This window comes from Sinocyclocheilus rhinocerous, unplaced genomic scaffold (genome assembly GCF_001515625.1).
Source record: "Sinocyclocheilus rhinocerous isolate Xijiao unplaced genomic scaffold, SAMN03320098_v1.1 scaffold879, whole genome shotgun sequence".
Lineage (NCBI taxonomy): Eukaryota > Metazoa > Chordata > Actinopteri > Cypriniformes > Cyprinidae > Sinocyclocheilus > Sinocyclocheilus rhinocerous.
In genome coordinates this window covers 32,909-40,054 of record NW_015666170.1, presented here as the reverse complement: position 1 = coordinate 40,054, position 7,146 = coordinate 32,909, and positions in this window count along the sequence as shown.

The following is a 7,146-nucleotide window of genomic DNA, read 5'->3' as shown; positions in this document are numbered from 1 at the left end:
GATTTTAATAGGTGGTTAGCTATAATAATTCAGGCGGTGTGCCAAAGATGTAGGCTAGTTGTGAGTGCAGGTGCGAAGTAAATTAATATTTATGAGATAAACTAATATTTCACGGGTAGGTTGCAGAATTTATGCCTACACAAAAGATAGCTCTGTCTAGGCTCTGCCTCGGTACGGTTTGTGTCAAGCCATTCGTTAATCTGGCTGTTTGATGAAGAGAAAGAGATCAAATGTAGTAGAAACAAACATGTTAAGAATCCATAGAAGCAGAGGACTATTATTATGTTTTTGGTTTTTTAGGACTATTATTATGTTGTAATGTTTGGTTGACCAATCAGCGGAGAGGGGCATTTCATTCCCGCCCACATGTAGAGATCGAATATTCAAGTTGCTTATTCGTTTTCTATCCCTGAGCGTAAAAATTAAAAATGAAGCCAAATTCTTGATTTTTCATTTTGTTTGAACAAACGAAAAACAAAAAATGTTGCTGAAAACGGGCTGAAATTTTTCAGATTTCAATATTAAATTAAAAAACGAATGATCGGAAGATACCCTGATTGGTTTCCTTCAGAATGAAACAGCTTGAATTTTACATCATGCTCTTAAACAGAAAATTATTATATTATATTATTCTGATTTAAAAAATTGTTGGCTGCCTAAAGAGAACAACAAATCATTCCACAACAAATGAACACAAACAGCATCGGCACATAGGAAGAAAGAACACAAATACTATGAATCAGCCATCCAATCGCAATGAGATGAGTTCATGAGACAACACTTTACTCAAGTAGGGGTTCTTGTGAAATATCTGTCCTTTATCTGCTCTGATGTGACACCTGAAGCACCGCTCAACACAGAATATTTAGTTTCCACTGGCTGGGCTTTCATCCCAAAGGTCTCAGTTGAGGTGGTACAACCCAGAACTTGATTTTTTTTTAATATCTATATATTTTTTAATCTGTGTAAATTTAATTTCTGTCATCCATTCATTCTCCAGGCAGGGAAACACCCTGGATGGATGGATGGATGGCCAGTCTATTGCAGATTCCTCTTATGTGAAGTCAATTTAGATATTTAAGTTGCATGATGTATTAAAAACTGTCATTCTGAAAAGACCTTTGGATTTCCCTATCTTCACTTTGTCCTCTGGAAACTTTCTTTGTCTCTGCCTTGTATATTTTCTGTTTGCAGTGTTTTCCAATGAAACGTTCAGAGCAGGCTCTCTTCTGGACATTTCTGCTCTAATTATATTATTTGGTGTTTTTTTTTTTTTCCTATTTTTGTTTCAGCAGATTTTGATTTCTGCACTAATCACTGCAGCTGGTTGCCAGTAAACAGAAGAGGACAACACCGTAAACACAGTTCAACAAAGTTTATTAAATGAGGCTTCAGAAGAGGAGAAAGCGATGATCACAGGTAGTGATAGAACAACTGATACCGAGGCTCCAATGCAGTTTTCAAAGCACTATTGTATCACTCACACTGTGCCAATGCTTGTATCGAAATGACAATACCACGTGATTGATGACGTTTGAAGCTTCGAACCTCATGCAGTATCGGAAGGTCGGGACAGCTGGTTTGAAAAAAATCTGCGCTTCGCATGACTTTTACATCGACTTGGTTGTGTGTGTGTGTGTGTGTGTACACTTATTTGGGATTCAGTAGAATAGTTTAGAATAACCTCAACACCAGACAGAAACTGAATGCACGTCCCACCTCTATTGCATTTAATCATGTTCTATAGCTGGGGTCTCAGAGACCCCGAACAGTTCACCCAAAATATTTTTGCTACTACTCACGTCAATCACACACTTGTATATTTTATATTATTGATCAATATCAGTTTTCAAAGCACTATTGTATCACACACTGTGCCAATGCTTGTATCGAAATGACAATACCACGTGATTGATGACGTTTGAAGCTTCGAACCTCATGCAGTATCGGAAGGTCGGGACAGCTGGTTTGAAAAAAATCTGCGCTTCGCATGACTTTTACATCGACTTGGTTGTGTGTGTGTGTGTGTGTGTACACTTATTTGGGATTCAGTAGAATAGTTTAGAATAACCTCAACACCAGACAGAAACTGAATGCACGTCCCACCTCTATTGCATTTAATCATGTTCTATAGCTGGGGTCTCAGAGACCCCGAACAGTTCACCCAAAATATTTTTGCTACTACTCACGTCAATCACACACTTGTATATTTTATATTATTGATCAATATGTGAATCCGTTGACCGGACTACGCATGACACGAGTTGGCACTGATTAAAATCTTTTTCAAACCATCCTCTGGGTTAAGGCTAGATGGCATACAGCAAAAACTACTGGGCATGCGCATATCAATATAGTGTAATTTTTCCTCACACTGTACAACAATAATGACTATTTTTGCATTATTGTAAGGGGTAGGTTTAGGGTTGGAGTAGGTGTAGACGTTAATAAAAAAAAAAATCTAATAGGTAGAAAATTCAATATATTGTTAGCTTCCGGTTTTTCCTGTATCCCTTCTAGCCAGAACCCATCCTCTGCTCCGCAATGTTTTGTTAGATTTGATGGAGAAACCAAGTCTGACCACCAGATGTCGCTAATGCGCACTGTGTTAAAAGCTTCTAGTAATGAACCGTTTTTCGGCACAATTTCAGAAAGCCTCGGTTCAGGTTTCCCACCACTAATCACAGCTATGTATATTCTTGGAGAGTTCAGAGCATAGAATTAGCTGTACCACACTGGTGTCTTTGCAGGTAGTGTTTGACCCGGAGAACGGAACAAACGAATGAAGATGAACAGGTAAGTAGGTCAGTAAGGAGCCAGGAAAGTTGATGCACATATGTGAACAACAAGACCAGACACTGACGAAGGGATGTGATGGTGGCTTTATAACAGGCTTGATTGGTGTTGACAGGTGGAGTGCATCACTATTTGGGTGATTGTGAATGAGTGGGAGGAGATGAAGGATCTGGCGTTGCTGTTGGCTCCATGACACTGGTATTTTTAAGATTTCCTTTTTGATGTTTGCACCTCTCTGACTCTCATCCTTCTGTTTCTACACAACACAAATTACACTAGAGGAAAAATACGATTTGCACACTGTACAGACTTCATATACATTGGATAGTTCTATATACATCTTTCCATTTTAGTCAAACATTTCTTGATAGTTATTCATTATATACTGCATTCTATTTTTAGTATGTGTGTATATGTCCATAATTTGTTGTTGATTTTGTTTTTTGCACTGTGGGATGAGAAACAAACAAAAAACATTTTCCAATTACATCACATGTATGTGGGATTCAGTAGAATAGTTTAGAATAACCTCAACACCAGACAGAAACTGAATGCACGTCCCACCTCTATTGCATTTAATCATGTTCTATAGCTGGGGTCTCAGAGACCCCGAACAGTTCACCCAAAATATTTTTGCTACTACTCACGTCAATCACACACTTGTATATTTTATATTATTGATCAATATGTGAATCCGTTGACCGGACTACGCATGACACGAGTTGGCACTGATTAAAATCTTTTTCAAACCATCCTCTGGGTTAAGGCTAGATGGCATACAGCAAAAACTACTGGGCATGCGCATATCAATATAGTGTAATTTTTCCTCACACTGTACAACAATAATGACTATTTTTGCATTATTGTAAGGGGTAGGTTTAGGGTTGGAGTAGGTGTAGACGTTAATAAAAAAAAAAATCTAATAGGTAGAAAATTCAATATATTGTTAGCTTCCGGTTTTTCCTGTATCCCTTCTAGCCAGAACCCATCCTCTGCTCCGCAATGTTTTGTTAGATTTGATGGAGAAACCAAGTCTGACCACCAGATGTCGCTAATGCGCACTGTGTTAAAAGCTTCTAGTAATGAACCGTTTTTCGGCACAATTTCAGAAAGCCTCGGTTCAGGTTTCCCACCACTAATCACAGCTATGTATATTCTTGGAGAGTTCAGAGCATAGAATTAGCTGTACCACACTGGTGTCTTTGCAGGTAGTGTTTGACCCGGAGAACGGAACAAACGAATGAAGATGAACAGGTAAGTAGGTCAGTAAGGAGCCAGGAAAGTTGATGCACATATGTGAACAACAAGACCAGACACTGACGAAGGGATGTGATGGTGGCTTTATAACAGGCTTGATTGGTGTTGACAGGTGGAGTGCATCACTATTTGGGTGATTGTGAATGAGTGGGAGGAGATGAAGGATCTGGCGTTGCTGTTGGCTCCATGACACTGGTATTTTTAAGATTTCCTTTTTGATGTTTGCACCTCTCTGACTCTCATCCTTCTGTTTCTACACAACACAAATTACACTAGAGGAAAAATACGATTTGCACACTGTACAGACTTCATATACATTGGATAGTTCTATATACATCTTTCCATTTTAGTCAAACATTTCTTGATAGTTATTCATTATATACTGCATTCTATTTTTAGTATGTGTGTATATGTCCATAATTTGTTGTTGATTTTGTTTTTTGCACTGTGGGATGAGAAACAAACAAAAAACATTTTCCAATTACATCACATGTATGTGAAAAATAAAGATTCTGTGTGTGTGTGTGTGTGTGCGCGCGAACTGAATAGATGACTGTGTACTTTTCCTGAACCACTGAAACATTTCTTAAACAACTACATCTAGTATAGATGGACAAGATGAGCACTTGCCAGATATCTTGCCAACAACATCATTAGGAAATGAAAACCTCAAGTACTCACATATGAACTATGAGTGAAAGGAAGCAAACACAACACTGTGGCGCTTCTCCTGGTTACTGAATCCCAACGACTTTATCCAATTTCCCTGAAACACACTGACCAGCACAAACAGATAGTCCAAACAGGGAAATTACCCTTCTTATGAAACAACATTCTCTGTTAAAACCACTCATAATGCTTCAGTCTTACTGTAGGAATGCAGAGACATTGCTTCACCATCTCAGTTACATCGGTTAAATGTCAAACGACAGTCAGAATGTGCTGCTATCGGACAATCTCCCATCATGTGTGTTAAACAATGAGAAGTACAGCAATGAGCAGATGCTGCCATGTGGATAAAAGGTGTGAAAATGCCCTCATGCAAATGCCAAGCCGTCACTCAACATCTGGGAGGTGAAAATCAGATTGAAAGTCCTGTTCCACCCCATGGTCAGCGGGACACGATGAACGTGTCGAGTTATAGACGCACTCAGAGCTTCACCTGCAAAAACATACAGACAGAAATTACAATTCAGATTTTTCAAACATTCCAGGAAATCACGAAGATCTCTGTAAGCAGGGAAGCGGATCTATATTACTCCTCCATCTTTCCCAATCCTTTAAATAAAGAGCATAAACAATGTTCTCACAATCTAAATCAGACAGAACAACGTAGAGCATGTCTACAGCTTGTACAGACAGACAGACAGACAGACAGACAGACAGAGATCTTTTATTCATCACATCATCAGCTCTTCGACTTGCACCTTTGATTCCAACCCTTGAACTCAGAGCCGTCGGCTTTGATGTTGAATATGTTTGACATCCTCGTCTGTTCCTCTGCTCTCTCTTCTTAGGGTTGATGTCATGTTTTGTCCATGTATCTTGCAAATCAGAAATTGACACACTTTCACACACGCACACACATAATCAAATAAAAAATTTGAAAGTGCGGCTTTCTGTGAGCTCAGATCTTCTCAGTATGAAGTCTGAACCCTTTGTCATTCGTCCATTAGGCTGCACAATTCTGCAGACAACAACAAACACTATGGAGGTTTTCAATTCTTCCCACAGTCACCTTTGTCTTAACAAGGGTTTAAAGAAAAATATATTAAAGGGGTGGTTCACTGGGTTTTTCTAGGCTTGATTGTGTTCATGGGGTGCAGTCTAACATGTGTTAATGCTTCGTTTAAAAAGAAACGCATTATTTTTCACATAATTTACTTTTATTCCACACAGCTCTGTCCCTTGTCTGAGAAACGAGCTGATCCTTTCCTGTTTTTATGAAGTCCCGCCCTCAGAAATAGGCGATGGGCTCTGATTGGTTAGCTAGCCCAGCGTGTTGTGATTGGCTCAACCGTCTCTAGTGCGCATCTAAACATCCCGCCCCTCACCTCAGCGGCATGTGCTCCGGTTGTATTGTAAACACTGGCATCGTTAACATCGTTATAGAGAGAGAGAGAGAGAGAGAGATGCAGACCGTGTGCAGAGCAGGCGACGCGAGGAACAGTATTAAGAACCGCTGCTTTTGAACATTGATTTTGAAACCTGTGAATCCATTAGAATCGTTAGAAGACAGAATCGCGATTCATATATGAACAGATTTTTACATGCACCTCTAGTTTTCTCTTCCTCTTCTGTGAAATCGCAATGAACCACCCCTTTAAGGCATCTTTAAATGGAATTTAAGTCATTATCACTGCAATATCATTCTGTTAAGCTGCTTGTGTTGTGAAATAAGCACTATATAAACAAAATGTGTGTTTCTCTTGTTGTGTTCATGTTGACGTGTGTTGAGTTCAAACAAGATTTAAATGATTCAGCATATAAGATTGCATCCCTCCACAAACGCTGTGTATATGTGTGTGTGTGTGTGTTGTGAGGACAATTACAGGCTTAGGTTGATTAGTTACAGGTGAAAGGCCCACAGGAGACTAGAGCATCTCCGTGTTTGTGTCTAGTTACTGAGCAGTGAATTGTTAATTTGCTCTTTAACATTAAATCCAATGACTTCAAAGACCATAAGAGTAATAATGTTAATTATTATCAAGTTTAAAAATCAGCCAATCTGCAGGGGTGTAGGGATGATGATCTGTTTTTTTTTTCCAGAGATACGAGACTCTACCTGCCCCAGAAAGCATCAGTCTCAAAAGACGCTCACACTAAAAATGTGTGTTTTTTTTTCACTGAGCTCTAGAAATTACCTGCAAATGCAATGAGCAAAAGAAAAAAAAATTGTGTATAATCATTTAATTTCTTTTGAATCACTCCCATCTTTAATTTTTCAATTCTTTATTTACATGCCCATTTTAAACATGGTGATGCCAAACTATGAACATACACACACAAACATGACAGAAGAGAGAGGAAAAATAAACAGAATTAAAATAGTTTTAATAATAAAACTTTTTTTTTTTTTTTTTTTTTTTACAA